At 43.2% G+C, this 26,050-nt stretch overlaps 1 long non-coding RNA gene across 3 annotated transcripts in view; it reads right to left on the reverse strand.

Moving 5' to 3' along the window:
• Nucleotides 1-295: 295 nt before the first annotated feature.
• LOC118246973 (uncharacterized) overlaps nt 296-26,050 on the reverse strand; it is a 35,607-nt gene continuing 9,852 nt past the window's right edge. For 2 of the 3 annotated variants that reach the window (XR_004778260.2, XR_004778267.2), the window contains exons 6-8: nt 11,432-11,638; nt 931-1,438; nt 296-771 (exon numbers count right to left, since the gene is read on the reverse strand). This is a non-coding gene — a long non-coding RNA (uncharacterized LOC118246973). The remainder of the gene's footprint in view (nt 772-930; nt 1,439-11,431; nt 11,639-26,050) is intronic. The other variant, XR_004778271.2, reaches the window with a different exon arrangement.

Consider the following 26,050-nt stretch of genomic DNA (forward strand, 5'->3'; position numbering starts at 1 on the left):
GCCAAAAGAAATGTGCAAAATGTTGTAATGTTTCTGTGCTCTCCTTTGGACATTCCAGGCTTTTGCTTAAGCTTCTCATAAAAGGCTATTTTCAGCAGAGGGAGGAGAAAAAAAGCTTACAGTATGCCGAGTCAATAAAGTAATGCAAAACCATAAAACATAGCAATGATAACAACAGAAGATCTGTAGATTACAAAGGAAATAAGATCGGGATCAGACAGAGCAGTAGCTGGAAATGAATACACAAAAGCCAAAATAAGACTGCTCCTAATAAACAAAGTTGAACCAAAAAGCATTTAAAGCGTTAATTTATTAAATAACTTTATTTTCGTGCCGTACAATTAAAAATATTTGTGGTTAGGAATGTTGGGAGACAGGAAGCAATTTAAACTGAAGTCTTCTAAACCCATTTTTATACTTGGAATGAAACCCAACCATGATCCAATCTTAAACCTCATGTTTGCATGTGCGGGGGCTGGGAGGCCAGCATTGTTTTGTTTTATTTCATTTATTTATTTTCTGCTTGGAGCTTTTCTCTTCCAGGCTTTTAAGTCACTGAGGAGTTTTATGGAGCGTGCTCGGGGTGGCAGACGGATCCACAGCAGAGCTGCGAGGGCGACGCCGGCCCCTGCCCGAAGCCAGTGAGCCGGGCGGGACCCGAGGCCCTTTGAAGTTGATGGGAGGCCCGGCGCTCACTCCCCTCGGGTTGGGGATCGGTCCCTTACTTAGGGAGTTCTTTAGATCAGACGTTCGCATCACCCGCTGGAAGCACTGAAAACACAAGCAGACAAAGCGTTTATCTCCCCTCTGAAAAATCCACAAGCCCCAGTCAACGGCCCCTGACCCAACTGAGAATAAAACCTCACGTGAGATCAGCTTTGAAATCACAACCTTTAAAGCATATATGCATTTGGAGTTATTTTTACTTACCTTGTGCTTTTCCACGATACTGGCATCACACTGTAAGCTGCCCTCTAGGACTGCCAGGTGCTCCCATGAGGCAGACCCCAAACTGCCCTGGCATTCGCAGGACTCCAGGGGCAGGCTGGCTGACAGGAATCACCCTGAAGATGAGAGGCTTGGCAGTCACGGGCTGGCCACCGTGGGACTCCTCAGGTCGCAGTGCAGAAACCGGGAGGATGCCCGGATACTCACAGAGCATTTGGAGCCCCGTAGCAAGGGGCACGTGTCACTCTGAAGCTCTGGGATGGGAGTAGCCGGTGGTTTGGCAGCCCCTGAAATGTTTGCTTAGCTCTCCCGGTAACAGTAAGCTGAGGTGGCTGCTACCTATTGCCTGAGGAGCTGGTTTCTTGGAGTGGCACGGGGTGATGGGTCAGCGAGAGCAGAGCCCACACAGGCTCTGCCTCATCAGTTACTAACCAAGATACACTTTTCAGATGTTGTTAATTGAGTCTGATGAATTTTGCTCCGGTGGGACCTATTATAGGCAAAAATACAAGTGACATCAGAGCCATAACTCATAAAAATCAAGTCCCTGAATTACATCTGAGAGCAATATGAAAATGCAAGTGGGATTGCAAATGGTATCAAATAACTTTCTGTCATACCTTATTAATACCACAGAGCTAATAGAAACAGCTATATTATCATCCTAATGTCATTATACATATAAAATACACATGCGCACATACACACAAACAGTGTGTGTAATTATAACAACATTATTTTGTTCACACAGCCTGAAATACGTGATTAGGCGGCAGCTCTGAAATGGCAATATTCAATCAGGTATGACTTGTATATTGGCTCAGAGCACAGTCTCCTACTTATGTAAAATTATGCCTTGCTATGTGCGGCGTTAGCATGGACGGCTGTGACAGAAAGTCGGAGCTGAGGCCACAAAGATCATTTCATCTCGAGTCGGAAGAACTGAATCGTCATTTTGCAGCTGAAATACCCTCAATGCCCAGCAAACTATCCCAGGCTATCATTTCTTGCCTGTATTACCTCAGAAAACATGCTAATTTATCTGCCAAAAATAGCTGCCTTTTCACAAAATCCTGAATAAAATCTCTCCGGTGGAACTGATCCTAGATGCAACCAAACTATTTCTTTTTTAATCATAAAGCTCAGAAAGGAACATCGTTTGTTAGGGCTTCAGATGTGCTTCAGTTTCTAAATGTTGCACAGGAAATGCGCACACCAGCCATTTCACATCCATCTCCTGTCAAATAATTTACCTCAACTGTTTTTAGTGAAAATATCCATATGTATATATATTCCTGCGCAACGGGGATAGCTGGAGTTGTAAATATCATCTCAAGAATGCCAGGCCATATTTACCCAAGTCAGTGGTCAAAGCAAGTTGCTATTCTCAGTGTGCCAGATTTAAATTGATTTAAGTAAACAAGCTGACCTCTTTCCACTTAGCAGGTCTTAGCTGGCACAGATCTTTTCCTGAACTTTTTTTTTTTTTTAAATGAATTTGGTGGGCCACAGAGGAGGGCAGGCAGCTACCTCTGAGGAAGCAGACAGTGCTGGTCGGGGAGCCAGGCAAGGAGGGCAATGTTTCCCAGGCAAGAGATGCACCAGTCAAACTCAGAACTTTCCTTTCTTCCTGCCTTGCCCTCATCTGAAAGCAGGGGACTCCACATCTTCATTAACCTTGAATATATTGCCCCATGCCTAAATCCTTAGGGCAACACTTGCTCTTCTGTTTTGGGATTCAAGTTTCCCATTTTTTCCAGTTGGTTTGTGCAAGGACTTCTGACCTCATGGTTACTGGGATCTTTTTTTGACAGCACTCCCATGAGATGCAGCAACACAGGGAAGGGGCTCCTGCAGCAGCTGAAAAAAGCAGGTTGGTTTGTCTGGGCACCGGGACCTCCTCCCTTGTCCCTCTTCATGCAGACATTTTCCTGTAAGCTCTAGCAGTCACTTGTACACAGTTATTCCCATGACTCCATCCTTCATCCAAGTTACAAATGCGACAAAACTTATGATTCATTCATCTAGCACAGTTTAGCAACTTTTAACCTTCGGCTAAGCTGTCTTCAAGCCGTAGCTACTTAAGTGCATTCTCAAGGCAGCTCAGCAAACAATTTGCTGCCCACATAAAACCACTAATGCTACAGCTACCCTGCTTAAGAAGGCCATATAGAGCCTAATTGCTGAGCATGACTCAAGAGGTCTCCCTGAAACTAATTTTGAGAAGAAATTACCTGCCGGGGTGAGAGGATGGAGCCACGTTCAGATCCCAGTACAGAACATTTCTCTTGCCCGTTGTGAAATTTCTTCCCAGGACATCTTTGCAAAGTGCTGAGCAGTCCCCAGCTGCCCGACACCTTGTGTGCATGCAAAAGGTTTTTGGAAGCTCACAAGCAGCAGCCAAGGCTGCCTGCATGACCAAGGAAGGGGAAAATAAAAATGCTGCGAGTGGGAACCCGGGCTGAGCCCTCAGCATCATTCGCAGGCAGGATCCAGGCAGAAAAGCTTCCCCCATGGCAGTGCCAGACTCAGACCCTGGTGGAGGCACAGTGAGCTGGTGGCAGCAGTGACTGTGGAAGGGTTACTCGTCCCCGGCTGGGACCTGCCTGTTGGCTGCAGCCACACAGTGCTCAGCACCAGGCAGAGCTCTTCGCTGGGGGCAGGAAAGGTCCTGGCTGACTTTTGGTCAGGTTCAGGTAACACCTGCCTTAGCCACCCAAGGAAAGGCTTGTGCCTTCGCCTGTGGGTGGGTAGGGACACCTCTCTCTGTTAACACCTGTGCAATGCTCAGACCCCTCCCTGTCGATGCCACCACACTGGAGCTGAGCCCTCGGCAGCCTCTCCTGTATTTGCCCTCATGCAGAGGGGAGCCTGCAGCTGGGTGAGGACATGACATCTGCTGGGGGACCTCCAGCAACTCGGCTTCTCCCAGACTTTACCTGGAAAAAGCCATTGGCATCAGATGTGAAGCAGCAGTAGAGCAGACACAGAACAAAATAACTCGTAGTGCCTCGACTCCAGGGCCTGAAGGCCTCTTCTTGCTTTGCCGGACAACCAGCTCAATGAGCAAGTGCTTTTCTGTCCCAGGTGGCGGTGGTCCCTGGTGTGGGGGTTTCTGTACCTCCCCACGAACCGGCGTTACAGTTGGGCTGACATAACTAGGGATTTTAAACACAAGACTTGTCTGATAAACACTGGAGAGGATGCAGAAATTATTCCTCCTTTTCCTGATGCATGTAAACACGTCAAACTAAAATACTAGAAGGGAAAAGGAATTGATCTGTAAATCCAGGCTTGCCAAATGTACCGGGTTATCCAACCGTTGTTTCCAAGGAGCAGAGATATCTGTCATACCAGAGAGTCTTTCTTTACCTCATCTCCAGCACCTCCTATTCTTGCTCAAGTTAGCTCTGGACACGTTTCTGAAGTACAAGAATCTCTGAGATCTAACCACACTGGATCCAAGCCCCTGGGGATGATAGTTTTTTTTTTTTTTTTAAGTCCTCTTGAGAAACAGATGCTTTGGCTCATCTTCATTATACCTAGTCTGATTTATTTTAATTGCTCTGGGTAACCAGAATACTATGATTGCATAATCTCAGGCATATGCCTTTAAAAGGAAGCCTTGGCTGCAATACTGAAAAGGCAATGTTAAATACAGAAAAAGTACTATGCAAAGTCTAATTTATTTTGGAAATCAGTGGAAAGAGTTCTGCTGAAAATTCAAGGGAAAACATATGCCACATTTGAATAATGAGTTGGAGAGGTGCTTTACCTAGCTTTTCAATAAAAAAGGGCTCTGAAAATTGCATTCCTTCGAAAACATCTCACATCCAAGCCCTGAATGTAAGTGAAATCAGAAGGCAGTTATGTACATGGTGGCAGCTACTGTCCCAGGGCTGGGCAAGAGCCTGACACTGAGCACTACGGAGATCAGTCGGACCCTGTACAAGAGTAGCTAGAAAAGTAGTAACTGAAAAGAAAAGCATGCAAGGGAGCATTTTGAGCAGCGTGAATGAGAAACACAGGCAAGAAAAGAGAAGGCCTGCTGAGATTCACCCTCGCTGTACCTAGAAATATAGTACCATCAGTATAACAGGACAGGCTTAGCAGGACTGCAGAGAAATATCGGAATGCCATCCACTTCTCTTCTGATCTGATGCAATTCACAACATGCCAAATATTGTCGGCTTGCAAATAAAGCTCTGCAGAGACTTTCCAATTAAGAAAAAAAATAAGGTACTTAAGAGTTGGAACTAGAAAAAGAATAATTTATTTTGAAGTCCTGTCAATATAGATTGTCATTAATACACTGGTTGTCTGGAGAGAGACCCATACCTTACAAAGAGCTTTCTCTTTCTGTGTATTTTTTTAGATTATCTATTTGGACAAATGAATAACTGCCATAAATACTGTCCCTAAAGCCAGTGGGTGTTCTCTGAGAGAATTTGTCCAAAAACTTGGAGAAAAAAACAAAAAACAAACAAACATAAAAACCCTGCTCTTGGCATATTGATATGCTTTCCTGTCTCAGAGGGAAAGGAAATGCCATGGATTTGGTAGGTTACCTACACTGTATTCACTATTTAAAAACATAGAACTGAGATTTTGTTTTGCAGGAAATACACTAGATTCATCCTCAACAGCCTTGGTGTGCACAGAGAAGCGTATCTGTGTAAACTGTGTCTCTGGACATGCAAGAGATATCGTGGAGGACGTTTAACCAAACACGGGCTTTGCACAAAGCTGAGAAAAGTAAGCCCAATAAATTTCACTGGTGAAAGAGGAGACCCATAATCATATCTTTTCTGATCTTTAAGAGAAACCACAAATACTTTTCCCTTAATTTCACTTTGTATTGTTTGTGTGGGAACAAACTTTAATTCGAAAGGACAAACCCCAGAACTGCAGTCAGTACTACCATGCCGAGAGGACAGGTGCTTTGAAACCAGGTCATGTAAGCTATCCATACTAACATCGCTAATTTTTCCAGAACAATCAACTCTACTAATCAATCCCCATGCAGCAAAACAAGCACATTCTTAGGAGACCAGTGGCTGCTCAGCACAGCTGGATCAGTGGGGACATTGAAGACACCGGTGGCTGCTTTCCTTGCAATTTGCAGCACAGAGCTACGAATGACAGAGCCTTGGTTTGTGCCTGGGCTTCTGAGCCTCTGCCGTAGGACACCGAAGAAACCATAATCAGCAGCAATAGCAGAAGTGCTGCGAACAGGCAGTAACAACACAATATAAAGGCTACACCTTTAAACACCCACAAATTTACTTCAGGTTTGGAGACTATAATGAGATTCTAGTTTGGGAGAATGAGCCCTCAGAGACTATTAGGAATATTAATGTTATCGCAGAAGTTTATTAGTGCCTGCATATCTAGAAGTGAGTAAGGAAACCCTTTGGGCTTTGTTGCATTATCAGCAATTATCATGCAAAAAATTTCTTTTCCTGTTCCTCCCTCTGATAGGGTTTTGAAAGAAAGGCTCCAAGAATAATCTTTGTGAAGTGTTTCAGTTTTTCAGTGGAGCGGATGCTTCTGCTGTTGCCGTCTGCGTACCTTCGTTTCTCAAACAGCTGAAGGCTTTCCCTCTCCTTACTTCTCACAAATGTTGCTACTTCCAGATCAACTATTCTGCATGTCTCCTGCTCATGAAAGTTGTAGGTGCATCTGCCATTGCACAGAATTAAAACAACTCTTCAGATTTGGGGTCGCACGTCTGTTTTGTTCACTTTTTCAAACCAAGCTACGGTCCTTTACTTTGCTCTCCTCTTTCTATTTATGCTCTCATTTCTGCTCGTGGAGAGGTATTGCCATCCCTTGATTTACAGTGGAAGCAATGTGGTTCTGTTGTTTATTCAGATGCCAAGAAGTTGTCGGTGATCGGCTTTGCAAGGAAAAAGCCATCAAGATGTAAGCACGGGTTCCGGAAACGTGTCCCTGACACCAGAAATCCTTCCTGTCCCTTCTCTTCTTTTTAATGGGTTAAGGGCTATAAAATCTTGTGCCTATTATCTATGCTGTGATCTAGTGCCTTGATCAGTCTTTCTGAAAGGTTTGCATTCTTTTAAGCTCCTCATATGTTAAGGGAAAAAAAAGTCAGCAGTCACACCGACCGATGGGATTGGAAACTCAAAGCAAAACTCAGCACTGCTGCACGCTGAGGTTGCAGTGCTGCAGAAATCAATGGGCTTGTGGCAGGAGGCTCGGGAAGAGGAATGTGCCTGGGAGGACATCCATTTCTCCTGAAAGCACTGTTAGTGCTCCTCTGCCCAGGAGGCACATTTAAAGATGAACCAGACTTTTTCTGACTTCAGAAGAAACCTGCCCATGCTTGGCTTCAATGGAGCAGCTGCATGGGTGCAAAATTTCAACCTTGTCTACTTTTTGAAAGAATATCTTGAACGCACCCCTTGCTCCAGGAGCTTTACAGCCTGAGATAAGGGCTCCATAGCAGTCAGCTGCATACAGAACAGGAATACCATGCCTTTCTGAAAGCAGAAGCAACAAGCACCCCCTAGTTTTTCACAAGCAGCAGAAGCAAGCTCCTGCACTGGGCAGCTCACTCAAAGCCAGCCAGAGCACTCTATGTCAGTGGTACCATCAGAGTGGTACCCCATTAGAATCTCCTCTGACATAGGCAGGTATCAACAAACCTTTCCGAACTAAAGACAAGGCCTTGATTTAGTCTTGGTTAAACTCTTGCTGCTTGGTGTGCTTTGAAAAGTGGGGCATATTGCTGATGGAGGAGCTCTTGGCTGTTACATTTAATTAAGGATTCTGCTGAAAGTTCTGCTTAAAATAACAAAGCTTGCTGTTTAGAGAAGCGTAGGTGATTCCCCCAGAGGCCTGGCCAGCATTCCTCCTCCTATTGTATAACATTATTGATTAATCAAAACTAATGCTTGCAGCTGTTGCCTGATGGATAATGTCTTTGGTGTTTGCCTGCATATAATTATTTACTACTTTATTGATGTTATTTATTTCTTCATTAAGTATTGTTGGCTGTTTAATTATATGAAACACAACTGCAAGTGTCGCTGCTAAAAGCCATGGGAAGGACTGCCCAGAGCTGAAATCTTTCAACCATAAACTCTAAAAATAAATCTAAAGATAAAAATATTTTAGCCAACGTTTTGAATGAAGACCATCAAACCCCAAATGCACTACATGTAATCCGGAGACCAGCGCTGGAGTGCCATGTTCAGATAGATTTGCAATGCTGATTTGATTGTGCATGGCAAAAGACCTTTACAGACTCGCATGTTTTATTAGATCTCCAAAACACATGAGAGGTCCCTATCTATTATTCTTGGTAGCTGAACGTTTGAAATAAATCACAGGGAAACTCTGATTTCCAAGAGCTTACACTCCAGGAGTGCCTGACAAAGCCCCTTCCAGAAAAATAAATCCTGTGCCGAGTTCCGAGGACCTCCCAGGCCAGATGCTGGCCCTGTCCAGCATCCCTGGTGAAAACCGCAGTCTTTCTCAAAGAGCTCCCTTCACAGTCTCCCTTTTGCTCCCCTCACTCTCCATGGGGGACACAGACCCCTGTGCCCTCCCTGCCCCAGCATGCCACTGCCCTTGCCCCTCCTCAGAAGCACCAGACACAGTTGTTGCAGCAGGTCTCTGCCCAGCCTCACTAAATTAAGAGCCAACCTCTAATCTGTGGATCCACATGGGATGAGAAGGGATGCACTGAAGTTTACTTAGCTCATGACAAAGCTAACCTTAACAGAATTGCTTCCAAGCCATTGGGATCTGAGGGCAAAGTCAACATCTCAAATTCTATCTGGTAACCACAAGGCAGTAAGGACTAATCAGATTTAAGGCACGAAGCGGCTTTCAGCAATCTCTAGGTACCTACCATTTCAAAAAAACATTGAGGTACGTGACTACAAATATGCTATTAGAGAACTCGGAAGGATCTTCTCAGTCTGTAAACAAACTAGAGGACCTACAAACCCTGTTGTTAGCTCACAAATCATTAACACACCTATAAAATATCCAAAGTAGCCTCTGTATCTCCTTACTCATAAAATAAAAATTCCTCTCTGACACCCTTTCCAAACAGCCCTCAGCAGGCCTTTTCCCCAGGGCAAGAGAACAAACAGCTCTGGCAGTCCTTGCTTGGCCATCAGTTTGTTATTTGGTAGCTACGAGCGTGAATATTTCCACACAGCTCTCTGTAGATCTTTTCCTTACTTCTGAGGTTGTGCATTAAAATTAGCGAGGTCTTAGCTACCACTTTATGAAAAGTGCATAGGATGGCCAGTTGCTAAATCTCTTAACTCCCTATAGCCTCCACCCTAGTGCAGAGGCCTCCACTTTCTCTTCAGGAGCCCAGAGGAGGACCATTACCACCAGATGTGGTGATCCAATGTGCCTCAAACTCAGAGCATGATCAAAAGTTTGCTGTTGAGGCCAGATTCTGTCCGTGCTTTCAATACACAGTGTACACTCACATCTCTTTTAAGACACATCTAGGAAAGACCCCATGCTGTCAGGTGGTATCTCCAAGGGGGAAGGAACACACCCAAAGGACCATGTTCAGCTGCGTTGGGAGTACGACCATACACAAGTGCACGGGACAGCCACTGAAATCAAGGTAAAACAGCAGAAAAATCAGGCAGTGCCTGGCAACCAGTCAACATCTCTGTGCCTAAATGCACTGCCCTCGTACCCTGGGTCTCTAGAAAACAACCAACTGTCCAGTGGATTCATTCCACCCATGCTCTGCTCCCTTTTTGCTGGATTTATAGCATCTCGAGGTGCCTCAACGGTAGTTCTAAAAGATAGCAGAGGGCTAAATGACAGAAGAGAAAATGCAACAGAAAGACACTGAGAACAGAAAACCAAAGAAAAATAGTAAACAGGCGTGTGTGTATGTGTAAAAAGAAAAGAAACACAATGGGCCAAGGGAATTTGGTCTCCATTTCCCTCTTTGTTTCCTACCCAACCTCCACATTTTCATGCATTTCCTCTGTCTAGAGGCAGTTCTTCCTCCTTCTGTGTTTTGAAATGTCACAATCTTTCCTGTATCCCTTATGCCCACATTGTGCAGGGTACCACGGGCACCATTCCAGCAGCGATGTGCAGAGCTATGGGGAGCAGAGCTAGGATTTTCAAAGGAAACTAAGGAAATCTTTATGGAGAACTTGGTGAGAATTTGGCACTTGGCACTCTTCTCCTCCTTTGAAAGTCCCACCCTACAGGAACAATCTAAACAAATGTATGCCCCAACGCTGATAAATCCATTTGGAAAGATATCAAAGAAAAGCTTGCTAGGTTTGGAGACCTTTGAAGAAAGGGAAATATCCTGCCAACCTGATGCTGAGATCTATCTTGTTCCACCATGTGGTCCAAATCATCAGAGTTCTCCATGGCTCCCCTTCCTCCTCAGGACATGCAGGGCAGTACTCTGCCTTGCTGAATAAAGGAATTTGGGGGCCAGGAGGACAGCATTATTTGAGGAAAATTCAAGTGAAAAATTACTTGACAATGGAAGTTGTTACTGTGCCTAAAAATATCTCAGTGACTCAGATTACTGAAAACGGCAAAGCTATAGCGCAAAACCATAGCCTCTTCTCAACAGTCAGCTGGCTTCATTCACTAGCCTGGCATCTCTTTCACCTTATGTTTTTAATATCATAAGAGTGGGGTGGTTTTTTTTTGTTTTGTTTTTTTTAAGTCTACAATAAGTTAATGTTTAATGGATTGCCATGTACTGTTCTTGGTGTTTACATGCTCTCCAACTAACCAAATTTGTAGAGCAAATTAAAAGTCTGTAAGACCAGGAAAAGCGAATTACAGATATTTGTTGCTCAGAAACTATCGCCTTGTTCAGTCCCACATGCCACCAAAATAAACGGTTTCAATTACGTTTTCACCTTCCCCAGCAATATTAACATCTCTCGCAGTTGCTTGCCAGGGCTATTGCTCCTTAGTCTGCAACTGTTACGGCTTTGTGCACATATGCTTCCTGCGAATGTGCAACCTTGCAAAGTACCAGGGTCCCAGTGTTTGCAGTGTAACCTATTAAACCAGGCTGGCTCAGGACCAGGAGCACTAGAGAAGCACGGGAGAAGGAAAGGTGGAGACTACAATGCTGTTGATGCTTTTTTTTTTTTATACAAATGAGATATGTGGGTGTGGCCTGATTCTTTCACCGACCAAAATATAAATAGCCAGGTAGATTTTTCCACTCTCAAATGTGCAAATCGCCATTGAGTGGGGTCCCACCACTACGCCAAAGGTAATTAGCTTGGCTTCTCCAGAGGTTGTTACACATGGGGGACTTGGCCTGTTGACCTAAAGGCCCAGGCACCTCTCCCCTGTTCCTCCCAAGGGACTGTCCTGCAAACTGCTGTGAAGGAAGCCAACAAATTCCTCAAAAACACACAATGCTGATGGGAAACTGGGGGACCCCGGGAACACCACCTTCCCCACGCACATACTTTAAATCTATTACCTGCTTCACATGATGTCTTGGGTTTGCTTTTCATGTGGCTGAGATGTCTGTAGTGAGGAGACCTGAGGTGACCTACTTCTGGGCTGGAAGAATCGCTGCGGCGCAGAGCCCACTGCACCCTTATGGGAAGGGATGCGTGAATCTCCTTGTTCCACGGCATGGGGCAGCTCCCACACCAGCAGATGTAGTAAGCCAGGATCGTGGGACCTAAGGAAACAAAATAAAATTTTTAGGTTTGAAATCAACAGAGAAATGTTGATTTTCTCATATTATTGATAGTAAAATTCCCATTGGTGCTGATGGGGCCAGGATCAGGCCCAGGCTGTACCCCTGTGTTTTCCCAGGCTCATGAGAATTTTAAATTCTGGATTTCAAATGATAGTTTATTTCTGGATGACCTGTTTGGCTTGAACTGTTACGTGTTTTTGACTGTTGGACTTATTTTTAATCTACTGTATTAGTACACAAACTTAATCAAGAACAAAATGTTACCAATGCAGAGTTTTGTTCCTACCCCCTCCTATCAGTGGAGCAGTTTAAAGTTCCCCAAATCTATAGAGATCTGCCTGCGACATCTGACTCCTTTCAGAACATTACTACATTCCTTGTACTGTAAATATACAAAGGGGAGGGAAGAGGCAAACACGAATGCACATCGACTACAACTCTCTTGCTTACAAGAAATGCCACAGTGCAGATTTTAACAATTAACATTCCTACCATGTAGGCAGCTACGGATAAAGCTCATACTTTTTTTTTTTTTTTTGGTCAAAGAAACTTCTCTCACACACACATTTGGGACATTTTTTGTCATTTGATGTCAATGGCAGGCTGTGACATTCCTCTGTGTTATTTTTTTCCTCCCTGCTATTTGAAGAACGAGATTTTATCTTTCTTTCCCATCCCCCCCTTCCTTTACCCCATGCCTATTTTACTAAAACCTGCCTTTTGGGTCAGCATGCTGGTAAGAGATTAATTTTACACTGCAAGAAACACCAAGCAGACTATTTCAGCTTTGACATATGAGAAGCCTGTTATAATATTGCAGTTTCTCTAAATTAAATATTAGGAAAAATTAAACCCAATTGTGGTTCGTATTCCTATGGAAAATATTTCTGTTCAAAACAGTCCCTCCATGCTAAATGACTGAAGTAACTGAAAACACAATAAATATGCAGCAAGTTAAAAACCCAGATTATTCAGGTTTTAAGGCTTATAACTAAAAGTGGTTTAATGTTTCATGCCTAATAATAGATTACTCCTATCACATTTCTAACCTTTATTTCTACCAGCTTTGAAGTCCAGCCATATAAAGACTGTTTGTAGAACCACACGAAAGTTAAAGCAAATATTACTCAGAGTGATTCATATGAACAAGAATTTGCAATGAAGGCAGAGGGTTTTTTGTGTCTGTATCAAAGGAAATGAAATGTTTGCAATATTTTCCAGTTGATAAATGCATTAAAACATTTTAGTTGTGTAGTACGAACATTGCTGACATAAACAGACTTTGACCTGAAACAGATTGTATTAAGCTCTGTGGGGGAGGCAGCATTACAAAAAATAATAAAAAAAATTAAAAAATAAAAACATAACTTCCTAGATTTCAAAATCTCCCACAAGGTCACTGCAGTCCTTAATTAGCTGAATACATTACGAGAAGGCTAGAACACAGATTCTGTAAAGAGAGCAAGTGTATGTTTAATCCTCTGTTCTTTGCTTACAGATTACCCTTTCAGAATGAGTAACCTTATTTTCTTTTTAAATATCTATTTACCTTTTTGAGCTTTGCATAGCAAAGCAGATTTTTTTCACTGTTGCAAAAGAAATTAATTTGTTGCTAGTTGCTATGCATTGGCAGGATTTCTGCATAAAGAATGTAAGCCATCTATCTTTGTATTCAAGATATAGTTAATCTGGCAGTTAAAATACTTTGGAAACATTTTGATGACTTATCTGGAAAAGTAGCTTTGCATTTTCAAAGAAAACTCAGAACTGTATTGCAAGGGGAAGATAAAAGATATATGAAGTGTTTATTCCAAGCGATACTATTCATTTAAAGATCAGAATGTAACCCCACCCAAGCAATTATTGTGGAAAAACAAGAGAAAAATCCTTATACAGCTCTCTGACACAGTCTTTATTTGGGAAACAAAATAACTATATTACAGTTATAGCCTAATGGATTGCAAGCTGTTTTATTAGAGTCAGCTGAATCCTGTTTAGCATAAAAAAGAACTCTGTTTGCTATCAAGAACACATTTACATTAATATGACTTTGACAAAGTAAAATAAAATCGCATTAAGATGATGTAAGTAGATAAGACAATGAAATCTCTGTGAGATAGTTTTGGCACACCAATTAGAGTCAAGTCCCTACAGGAAAGAAACATATTTTTACACCAAGTATCTATGTGTTTTTAAGTCATAGAGTGGCCAAAATTAATTCCATGCCTAAAATATTTCCAGCAAGGGAAAAAAAAAATATTATGATTATCTTTATTTTTCCCTTGAAAAGGTAAAATTTCTGATAAACTACTTTTTTATTTGCAATAATACAAACAAGTTTTGTTCTCTGTACTAGCCTGTAATCATCCTGATTATTGCAAGGGACTTTCCAATATAGAGCAGCTGAAAACAAGGTTTTAGATTACATGGTAATTTAGGAATGCATGAAAAGCCAAGCAGTCACCATAATAGAGCACTGCATAAACTTCATGGCTTTTACAGCAAAACATAACATATGTTTTGTGATTCATTCAAATGATTTTTCAGTTTTTTTGGGCAGGCTTCTATCAGAACACGTCGAGACCCACTGCCTGTCCTTCATTTCGGGAACCTCATTCCCCCGAAAACGACAACAACCACAACAGAACTTTGATGCCTCTCTTTTTAGTTGGGTCATTAAAAGAAAGGCAGTGATGGATGGCGATAATGCTGTGGATTTTATGACTAATCAGCCCTTGGCAGCCGCGATATTTCTTTGGTAGTGAAACTTTAATATTCCTTCCCTTCGGCCGCGCGTACGCCTTGCCTCCTCACGGCCCTCCGCTACGCAAGCTGCGCAGCGCGGCTATTCCCGAAAGCCAGCGCTTCCGCGCAGCGCCACCGCGGCCACCAGGGGGCCCCGCTGCGCCGGGAGGCTCGGGGAGGGCCCGCTCCCAAAAAAAGGGGAAAAAAAGCCATTTAGGTTGTTTTTTCCATTGCTTCCAATCAGCCCGGCGCGAGGCTCGGTGCATGTGCTCGCCGACATTCTCGTGCCGGGCTCGTGTTTTATCTTGTCACCCGCTACGCCTCGGTCAGGCAAGGCAGGGTTGGCCAGAGTTTGAAATCATCCAAATTCAGTCACTTAAAGCTGCTACAAATGCAACTCCCAGCAGCTCTTCTAAATCAATGACACCTCCAGTGTGCTCTGAGCCTTTCGGTTTCCTTGGGCAAGGGATGTCCTGCTGCGGTGGCAGCGGTAGGGGAGGCACGGGGCTATCTGTGAAACGAACGCCAGCTTTTGTCTGATGGTAAAAACCCACGCACAGTGAAAAAGGCACTTCATTTAGGCATTTATTGCCCCACAACTAACATCTGTTTCTTCGTGCAGTCAGGCTTGGCCCCGTGCTTTGGACAAGTGAACATTGTGCAGTCCAATCTATATGAAAGGATGCTACGATTAAACCCAAATACAAGCTTGTTTTTTATTTGGGGTTTTACAAATACAGCCAAATATTTTGTTTGGGTGTAGATATTTTTTTTTTTTGTGTGTGCCTCGGGCAAGGTTATCAATGCAAATACTAGAATGCCAGCCACAAAAGCCCAATCCCAGGGCATAGATGAGATTTTGGCAAGAACTGGAGAAGAAAAAAAAAAATCTCCGTAGCAAGCCCATGCAAATTTCCTTGGTTTGGGGTTTATTTTGCAAGTGTAAACATTCATCGGGTTTGTCAAAAGGCTCGCAGACTTGAGAACCTTTTGATCAAACCTTGGCTGTGTTTTGAGGAAACCTGTCCTGGAATATGGTTTTCAAGATGCAGCTCAGTGGCTTTGCTTTTGAAATACAAACAAGCCCCAAAATTCTAATCAAGGCTTCAAACCCTCACACAAGCTTCTATGGTGCGCGGCTTTCGCTGATACGTAGGGCTTATCACCTTGGGCTATGTCCTGGCTGCAAGGGCATGTGTTTCATAAAATCTTTTTCCTGAAACAATGCGATGCAAGCTGTCAGAGTTAAATTCAGGACAAGGCATTTCTTTAATTCTGATTTTTCAGTTATTTGCTTTATACGAGGAGAGCCTGGCTGCTTCTGTGCTAAGCGAGACTCACATTGCCAGACAGTATGTTTTAAGTTATTTTTAAAATCGCTGGCTTTTGAAGGCTCTTAAATCCTTTGATGTAAATGAAAATAAAATCATAGTTTGAAATCTAACAGAGACTTTTAATCTTGATCTTAAAAGCATGAATCATGCTACAGCATAGAGTAGGGCTATTTTCTGTCCTTTGCATTCACCTTCTCCACACATTGATATTTATGGGTGGCAATTAGAGATCTCAGGTAGTCCCAGGTGCCTTGTGCCAAGCTCTGCACACAGCTACTGCCTGACAGTCTATGGATGAGTTTTCTAGAGTCTTACTCATTTAAATATGACATTTCAAGCAAGCCTGATTAAAACAAAGCAAAGCAGAAGCAAGATGTCGCAACTACCATGTTGATTTCAGACTGATTACTGTCTCGGAAGAGAAGAACTAGTGGTAGGGTAGGGATGTTGCAATAAAATTGCAGAAAAACTTCTCCCATAGCCACCTTTGAAAATCCGGCCATCATTTTCTGCCAGAGCTGAGGCAGAGCCCAAGGCCAGTCCCAGCCCAGACAGGAAGCCTGACCGTGCGACTGCTCCTCTGGATCTCACAAGTGCAGCTGCTGCAGGGGTGATGTTTTTCAAATAGTGGGTGAAGAATGATCACCTGAAATGCCCACATTTTTAATCAAGCTTTCTTATGTCTTCCCTTAATGCTAAAAGGAGAGGAGGACAGAATATCCAATTCAACAGTGCCATAGCACACGGACAGAGTCCTTCCTGGGGGAGCCCTGTCGCACACCTTCTCACCATGAACTGGGTCACTGCCAATACCTCAACATCATTTCTCCTTTCTAAGTGATTTTGCTCAAAGACAGCCACACTGACTACAGCCCCTAACAGCAGGCACTGTGCAGGGGACCCATATGGGCACAAACAGGTTGGTATTTACTACTGGAAGATTTAGCACATGGTGGGTTTGGCCCAGGATGATGTCCCTGTTTCCCTCATGCTCCTCAGAAAAGCCAGAGTCCTTCCCCTCCTGGCAGTGCCAGCAGAAATGTCCTTTTCCTCTGCCTGCATCAAGCAGGGGTTAGCGGCTGCCAGGATGTTCATCTGGGATGGGCATTTGGCCGGGGCAGCAGATACCAGACCCCACTGCCTCTCCCAACAGTCCCCAAACAAAGGTGACAAAAGTCATCTGGGGATGCTCTCCTCAGGCCAAAGTGCTTCCCAAGGTCCTCCAACAAGCTGACTGCCTGGGAGCTGCAAGCGTGCAGCGTGGCTGATGGCAACCAGACATATTGGGGGCCTTCATCCCAGTGGTCATCCCAAGAGCTGCCAGGAAGCTGTTCACAGCCTGTGAGTGCACGTCTGTGAGCAGAGGCATGCAGTGGGGAAAAGAGGTACCTGGCCCTTGAGGCAGTGCCACGGACATTGTCAGGCTTTCATTCTCCAAAACCCTGCCATGGTTTTTGTCCCAGAAGAATAGGCTGCAATCAGCAAGAAATTAATTCTAGTATTTGCTTACAAGTTGCACAGTCTGCTCCTGGCAAATCTGAAGATGACTCATAATGCTTTCCACAGTTACATCTGCCAACAGACCACGACAGAATAAACAATCAAGAGAAATCAATCAAATTCATCCTACTTGTATGAACCAGGCATGAAATGCCATGTCTGAATCCTTAAAACTCTTTATGACCTTCACTTGAGTTTTAAGGTGAAGAATTTCAACATTTGTCCCTAAATAAAAAGTGCCAAACTAATAAAACAGCATGGTGGAGTTCCCATTTACTGCACACAACAGTCAAGATATTCAGACTTATTGCTCCCACTACAATTGTAATTCAGTTTCCTTGCTCATACATAATGGTTTTATCTACTCTGAATGGGGTTATCTTTAGTTCCTTAACAAGCCCATATAATTCAGCTGTCACAGTTTCCATAAGAATACTAACTTGGAATTTCCTGCCTTTAATTTGGACTAACTCCTGTCTACAGCACGGCATTAATAATGTTTCCAGTGTGTGCGGTGACTGTGAAATCAAGCATTAAGTACATGTTACATATAGATTTATAATGTTCAAGTAGGGTTTGTAGAGGTAGCATCCCAAAGTAACGTAAGGATCTCATCTTGACAAATCTAACAGTCCCAGCTCGCCTGCCTCATCTCTGTCTCTACTGCAGACTTTGCAGCTGGGCTCTCCTGCCCGAGCAGGTAGAGACAACCCATATGAACCTGCCCCATGTCTTTTCCCTGCCATGGGGACTTTTCCATTTGTCTGACCATGAGAGGATAGTGGACCTCAGGACAGAAATATCTCCTTGTACACACAGCAGCATCATACCTGCCACAGAAGCACATTTGGGGAGCATACTCAGTCGCTCCCATTGTACTGAGCTGTGCCCAGTCCCCAAGGAGGTTTCTATTGCTACCTCTATTTTGTAAAGAAATGAAGCAGGACATTTAGTGGTTGAGACCTGAGGCTTCCCAATTAGCCATCCAGTAATGTATTGACAGATGGTTGTTTCTATTTTTGCTTCCCTTACTCCAGGCCCATTCATTCAGTGTGCTCCTTTTAATTACACAGAACCATGTGCCAAAAAGCTTGCCCGCCTTTTTTTTTTTCCTTCTTTTTTTTTCCTTTTTTTTTTTTTTTTTCCCCTCTGAGTGTATTGGTTGGTCTAACAGGAGATGTTACCTTTCCCTAAAACACTGCTCATACTTGGCAGTTCCTCTGCACTTCAGGAGACCAGCAGCTCTTTAGAGAACAGCGACTATTATCTCTCCCTTGCCTCTCAGTCCCCTGCCACATACCCACAAGCCAAGCTGGCAAGGAGGAGCATCAGCACGCAGCAGAAGGCAACAAATGTTCAGGATGAGGTGATCTGCATCAGCACAAACTCAAGCAAGGCAGCATCACATTAAGACATATTAAATCTCCCTTTCTAGCTTTTCCTCCCTCAAAAGCACGGGTGCTCAATTCAATATACATGTAAGCCAAAACATACAGGTAGGCAGCCCAGGAGTGACAAGTTGTTTCAGCCCGCTTCTTCTGACTCCATACCCTCTTCTCCTCCCGAAGATTTTCTACAATGTTGGTAATTTTCAAACTAAGCAGGTCCTAACATGCAGGATAAAGAGAACTGGAGGTAAAAAGCTAGACCCACAGAAGGCTGGAGTGGGTGACCTCCAGCATAGCTCTGGGGGGAATGAGCTGCCCCCTTGCTGGCTGCAAGCTGCCCTCCCTGGAAAAGCCAAGGCCTGGAGCCAGACCAAGGGGCTCTGGACTACCTGAGGAGAGCCAGCACCACACACAGTTTGGAAAACACTCGCCATTTCTGGAAGGATCTCAACCCGAAGACCACTGCTGTAACGCTGCTTACAGGGAATGGCTCTCACCCACTGATTTCCTGTTCACCTGTGATCAATGACCCTATGGAAAAATGGCATCAATAATGAATAAGCATCAAATGATATGCTCTGTCTCTCCAGCTCTGGCTATAACAAAGACCACCAGGTGGTACAAATTACTTGACTGTATTCATGTTGATTTTTACCAGCTGGGAATCTGGCTCACGTTTTGTCTGGTTCAGGAGGGAAATAAAACACAGTATCATGGCTGAATTGACAACACAGGTAGACTGCAATTTCCACAAACTCTGGCTGGTGGGAGGGTATGGCGATTTGCGCTCACCAGCTGGCACAAGCACAGTTTACCAAGCATGGAAAAAAATATCCAGGCACAGAGAGGCTGCAACTGGCTTGGTTAGGCATCGCGTGAGGCTCTGGCACAAAATCTCTGCATGAACCAAAGCTTTCTAGAGAGTCTGTGAGAAGATGCAAAAGCCTGTCCAAGGCTGAGCAGGCAGCGCCAGTGACACAGCAGATGCATATGTTTCTAAGAATACTGACTGGCAGCCTGGCACTCTGGTGAGTGCTGGAAGCTGCACTGCACATGCACACACAGCCACTATCATTAGAATTTTGCTGCTTTGGCACCTCTTCCTGATTTACTTAATTTCTATTTATACCGTTCTGTTTCTGTTTTGAGCCTTTATCAGATGCTGACATGTTTTCTGCAGAACCAAACTTTGGAAGGAGGCTTTGGAAAGAAAACATTCAAGGGGAGCTTAAAAATGACAGAACACTTAGAAGGGCCATTCCCAACCTAGCAGTGGCCACTCTAGCTATGAAAAGACAGCTTGGCCAGTTTTCTCCAGAACTAGAGCAGTGCTCTCCTGCCTGGGCAAGGCAGATCCCTGAGTGTCTGTGGAGCAGACGGAAAGTCTGTGAAGGTCATCTGAGAAAAACACAGCCTTGCTGACAGCAGGCCTAGGCTTTCCACACGTGGGTCTGAGCCTCCATTTTCCAATGAGGTCTGCAGATCAAGAAGGCTGATAACCACAGCATAATGTTCTAGCTCTACCTCTGGGGTAACAAGCAATTGTGTCCAATCGATGAGTACTTTTGAAATAAACTGCCTAGTTAGCATGATCTTATTGCAAGCATGGGCAGAGTGTGGGGGGTAGCACTTCCTTTCCTTTGCCTCCATCTGTGACCCAGTGATACGTTTGTCATGGCTTGGCTGGAGGACATATGGAGCTCCTGAGGAACAGCTTCTAGGAAGAAGCTGTATATATTTTGCTTGAACTGCACTGATTTAAAGTTTCAGCTGTTAAACCTCCAAGAGCTCAAACACAAGTAGCAGATCAGAAGAACACAGCTGTTGATGTTGACATGTTGCTGGCCTTACGGAATGAGTATAAACAGCTGGAAATGCATTTGATGAACTGGGGAATAGGGACAGAGCAAAGAATTTCAGGCTCACTGGAACACTACAAAACAAACGTGTCCTCAACTGAGGACATCAAATTCTTCCTTTGCAAATCATTTGTAGATCTTCCATTGCTTCATACTACAATGGGCTTCAGTTCTCTGGCTTCAGAAAGACACGCATGCCAAGGCTGCGAGCTTCCAAGCTGGCTGAGCCTGTACAGACTCGTTGTTAAAACTTCACAATATGGCAAAAGTATTTAAGGTGGATAAGTATCATCCAGAAGCAGAAGATTAGAGAAGAAAAACTCTGGTTCTCTGTTTTTGGATGACTGAGAAGATGCAGAATAGGTTCAGCAAGAAATCTTCTTGGAGAAGCCTTCTTTTTTTTTTTTTTTTTCCCTTTAATAATTACCCCATTAGCAAATCCTCTGTGCAGAGTGGTCCCAGACCTCAGAGCACACTGCTCCCTACAAGTCCCTGTCTCAAAGGACAGGTTTGGCACTGAGAGCTGTAGGACTTCACAACAAACCATTCCTCACGGGGACCAGCTTCTGAAGCACCGAAAGCCCTCTCTTAGAGATGACTTAAAACTGGGGAGCTTATCTCTGTATTTCAGTGGCTCCTGCTGTTGTACTCTGACATAAGCTTTAATTGTTGCTATTCTGAAGAAAGCTTTTTCATTCAATACAAATGCCTACTTCATGATGACATCATCTAAGACAGAAGAAAAAAAAAGAAAATAACCCACCAACACAGCCTGGAGTAGTCAGGCATGTGACGATGTATAAATAGCACTGACAGAACAATATTATAAACTCTATCGGTGCAGCTGAGATAAAAATAGCAAGTTGCTGATTCATCTAAGATATCGGCTACAGGGATGGCAGGAGGTTCAGCTACAATAAACCTTCCCAGCTAAAAGCATGCTACTTCACCATGAATCAGCTCCTCAGATCTTTCATCCTTTTCCAAAAAGCACCTGTCTTGTGCTTCTTCAGTCTTCCGCTACTGAACACACGAAATATAGGGACTGAGTTTTTTTTGTTTCCCTTATGCTGAAATGTGCTACAGTCAGAAAATTCTCTAACGCTTTATAAACATGTAAGAAAGACAGAATCATTTCTAAAACTGCTTGCCAAGTGCTTGGCAACAGCAAGGTTCGATGGTATTGCTCACAGCTTTTTCTACATTGCCTACCTTTAGAAAAACAAACAGGGGACCATTATTTCAATAAATCTGGAAATGCTGAACCATACTTGTAAAACATCTGAATCTATAATGACTAGGTCATTTTATGGTTTTCAGTAAGATACATGCAAAGTACACAACCACAGATGGTGTTCTTTTCAAACCTTTCAAATGAAAGAAAATGAAACCTCACACACCAAGCCTAGAAATACATGAATTAAAGAAACAAAACAAAAAAAGAACACAAGATGGGTGATTTGCTCCTTGGAACACAGCAGCAGTGATTACTTGTGCTGCATCTCACATGGCCCAGCACTTGTGTTCTTGTTTGAGCTAATTTTTAAGTACCTGGATTGTAACAACAGCCGTATCGATGCTATGCCTACTCTTCACAGAAAGACCCCGAAGTAAAGTACATAGACTACAGGACCAAAAACTAGTGCGAGTTCTGCAAATTCAGGTGCAGCTTTTCTTGGGAAGCAGAGTCTTGCACTACAGCCTCTCTGCTTCCCCAGCACATGTTACAGTGACAACAAGCTGCCCAGTGGAGGATGCTAGCTGGCCACAGATAAACATGCAGCTCCAGGAATCCCTTTCTTGTGGCAAATTCTCATGCAAGCTCAAGTGAATTCTCCCACGCTGCAGCCAGCATATTTTTAGACACAACTAAAAGAGGTCTTTGATGTTTAACTTTCATTTTTTAACACTACAGCCACATTACAGCAAAAAAGAAGCACACAAAATAAATGGTAACTTGTAAATTGGAAGATGAGGCTCCTCTCCCTTCAAAAAGGGCAAGCTACCCTGTAATGTGAACAAGACCGCTCAGTGCATTGACTTGGACTAATGGGTGGAGACAGGAAATTTACAGCCTGCTTTTTCGCCCCCCGCATGACTGATCGTCCCCCCCAAACCTGCTTCTGCATCACCTTGTGATCACTGCATAATGATGACAAAACCTCCAGAAGCAAGGTCAGCCTCCACTTGTGGTAAAAACCTTCCTGCTAGATATCTGTGGACACCAGGTGACAGAAATAAGCTCTCCTCAAATCAAATTAATTGCTTTGCAATTGATTACCCACAATTCCACTTACTAGTAACCTATTAAGTTTCTATGTGACAGCAACTGATGTCCACATTCTGTTCCTCAAGAGCATGACCTTACACTGCAATCATCATCCACATGAGTATCAACAACACGGACATGAACACCACCAGCCCCACTGAGCAGCTTGCTTGGTACAAGTAGAGCGCTGTATCCACTGCCTGCACCTTGGTTTACATCAAAGCAAAGTTGCTTGTTTAGGACTATTAAAATAAGCAAGGCTTATGCAATTATGGAACTTTATATTAATTTTTAAGACTTGCAGATGTTGCAGTCTGTACATATGGGAATAATGCCAAATACTACAATGACAAAAACAAAAATTACATTGGCTGGCGTTTAAAGGTAAAGAGGCAGAATGAAACATCTCACCCCACCACTGCTAAGGCATTGTACATACCTGGTTTTGTCCACATCATTCAGTTAGCAGCTTTGCGTTTCTGATAGTGACCTAATCAAATAATATTTTTATGAGCATAAAACTGAGAAAATGTGTGTGTGCTTTATAACAAAAAGTCTTTATTTGCTTTTAAACTATTTTTAAATCAATAAAATTATTCTTGCTATGCTCAGAGTAGACCTTTGCTGAACATGAATTTCAGAGAGCAAAGCCAACAGTAATTCTACATATCTGCCACATCCCCCTCTGGGACAAGCAGAGCTGGAAAGAAGCACAGTTTGGGATGTCACTGCACTGCTGTGTAGCATCTCAAAGAATGTGAGACTCAAGTGTTACTTTGGCTGAAGTTGCTGGTTGATCAACATATTGAGGTGCTTTGCAGAGAGCATTTAAGTGATACACAGTTATCTGCATAAGCAACATATGTTTCATATTATCAACATCCCCTTTGTATTTCAATTGCATGTCAATATTGGTAGATCCTACTGATTCTAAAATCAGCTTCAGCTTTGAAGCTTAGGACAATAACAAAATAATCTGCTATTTGTTTATGTTAGTAATAAGATCTACCAGCAACTATGATTTGATCATGGCCGTAACAGCAAGACAAGCCAAAGGAAACCTTCTCAATAAATAGGAAATGAAGGAAGTAGATGGGTTGTCTTGAGGATCTTCTAAATCTAGTCCAAGTGACGGTGACGCCCTTGTCACTGTCTTTCCTGGGCATCCCTCCCTGCTTCTCCTCCTGCCCTGCCTCCATTCCTTCTGCCACACGATCAGCTATATGGATTATCCTGTGCCTTTGGGCTGGGACAATGGACGTCCTTGTATTGCAATTCAAAGCCACCTGGAAAACTACAGCTGCATATACATAAGCACTGGATAGTTTATTGATTTTTTTTTTATATATATATATATATATATATATATATACACACATATATAAAACATAGCAATACCACAACTATAGGCATGCTACATGTGAACAGATCAAATATATCTTTTGTATGTAATCAGTCCTGATGCATTAGCCTTGCATTTCTGAGGTAAAATAAAGTTGGTTTACAGAGCACTCCTAAGCAAACAATTTCAATTTTTGGTATCTCTTCCCCGATATTTATACCATGAGTAAACATATGAATGTAACGTTGGCTCACCACAGCCTGGCTCAGTGGATTTTACAGTAGAGCATTCTGATAAATCCATAGACTTACATGTGAGTAAGACTTCTAATATAGCAGCACAATTTATTCCCATTTCCAGTTTAATGGAGCTTTTCTGATTATTTTCACACCATCATGCAAGGCTTTTTTTTTCCTACTGCACAAAAGGGAAAAGCTCCTAATATATTCCTGAAATGCCTTATGGAGTTAATGCAACTTATTCTCTATCATCACGAGAATGATACTGGAATGAATGAAAGTCAGTACTTTTTCCTCGAAGTCTCTTAATATTCAGTCCTCACACAGCATAAGGGAGTAAACTCTCAGTTACACAAAGGCACATACAGAGAAATCCGTCAAAGTCAATAGAGTTATTCTGGACACCTGAGTAATTTGTCCCTGGGTATGATTCATTCTCCAAAATCCACTCTGAATGTCCATAATGACCATCTGCTATTCACTTACATTTTTAGCTCTGTTACAATTCTAATTTTTTCCATGTTTCACAAATAACCTGAGTCAGTTTCTTTCAGAAGATGCTGTTTCTCCAGCTTGGCTTCCCTATGAATAACCTCCATCATCACTATGCTACTTTTACTAAATGTTTCATTTTTAACAATAAACATCTATCCCAGATGCCTTATTTTCAGCTTCATTAAATGTTTTACTAGTTCATCTTGAGTCACGTCAATATTTACCTTGGACAGGGTTCCATATCCTTCAGTTTCTAATACCAGAATTCTCTAGACAAGCTTATTGTTCCTGGCTTGACTTCTCCAAGTCACAGCTTAAAACTTTTTTTTTTGATGTACTAAGTAAGATGCAAATTCACCCAGCTATGCGCTCTGCTGCATGCTGCCAGCTCTGCCTATTCCAAACATCTCTAAACTGATTTACTTCAATTTCTGTGTACACACAGGCCCCAAACCTGTACTCAGTTACTCTGAGGTAATTTCAAAGTCATTTAATCACAGCAATTAGCAGAAAAGAAAGCAGAAATTAGATATCAGCCTTTCAGGCATAGTACCACAACAGGCCATTTCTACTGACCTTCTGCATCCTAGAAAAACGGTGTCAGGAGGCGTTGCCAGCCCCTGCCTCCTTTACTGGCACCTTTCTATTTTTCCAAACTTAAAACTCAGAGGCTTTTCTGAGAAATGGGACTGCTTTTCTTCAGTCCAGCTCTCTTTCCTGCTCCTGACAAACAGCATCAACTTGTGCTGAGCTGTGCACAGCATGAAGATCATTGTGCTGTTTCTTGTGCTCACCTACGTACTGAGCAGGGCAGAAGAAACCTTGTAAAACAGCGAGTGGCAGTGGGATGCCACGTTCACCAGATAGGAGGGCAGCATAATGCGGACATAAGTTCTCCAGCAACATCAATAACATAAAGCAATGGCAATAGCAAAAAGAAAGGAGGGATTGGTTTTGAGGGTCATATTGGAGCAATGCAAAGCCTAGAATGTGTAAAGGCAAGTGGAAAACGTTATGCCCCTTGGGAGGCTGTGTAAAAGCAACCTCTGGCTTTGGCAAGAGGTTGGCAAGAACTGCTGTATTGCAACAACAAGATATGTAAAGGAAAGTAGCCACAGCCACGGGGAGGAGCAGTGCAGGTGTCAGAGAGATGGGGTTTTAGGGAGGGTATTAGAAAGATAGTTTGTCTGTGTAGGTCCTCAGTGCTAGTGATACCTGAA

The sequence above is a fragment of the Cygnus atratus genome, chromosome 7 (assembly GCF_013377495.2).
Source record: "Cygnus atratus isolate AKBS03 ecotype Queensland, Australia chromosome 7, CAtr_DNAZoo_HiC_assembly, whole genome shotgun sequence".
Classification (NCBI taxonomy): domain Eukaryota; kingdom Metazoa; phylum Chordata; class Aves; order Anseriformes; family Anatidae; genus Cygnus; species Cygnus atratus.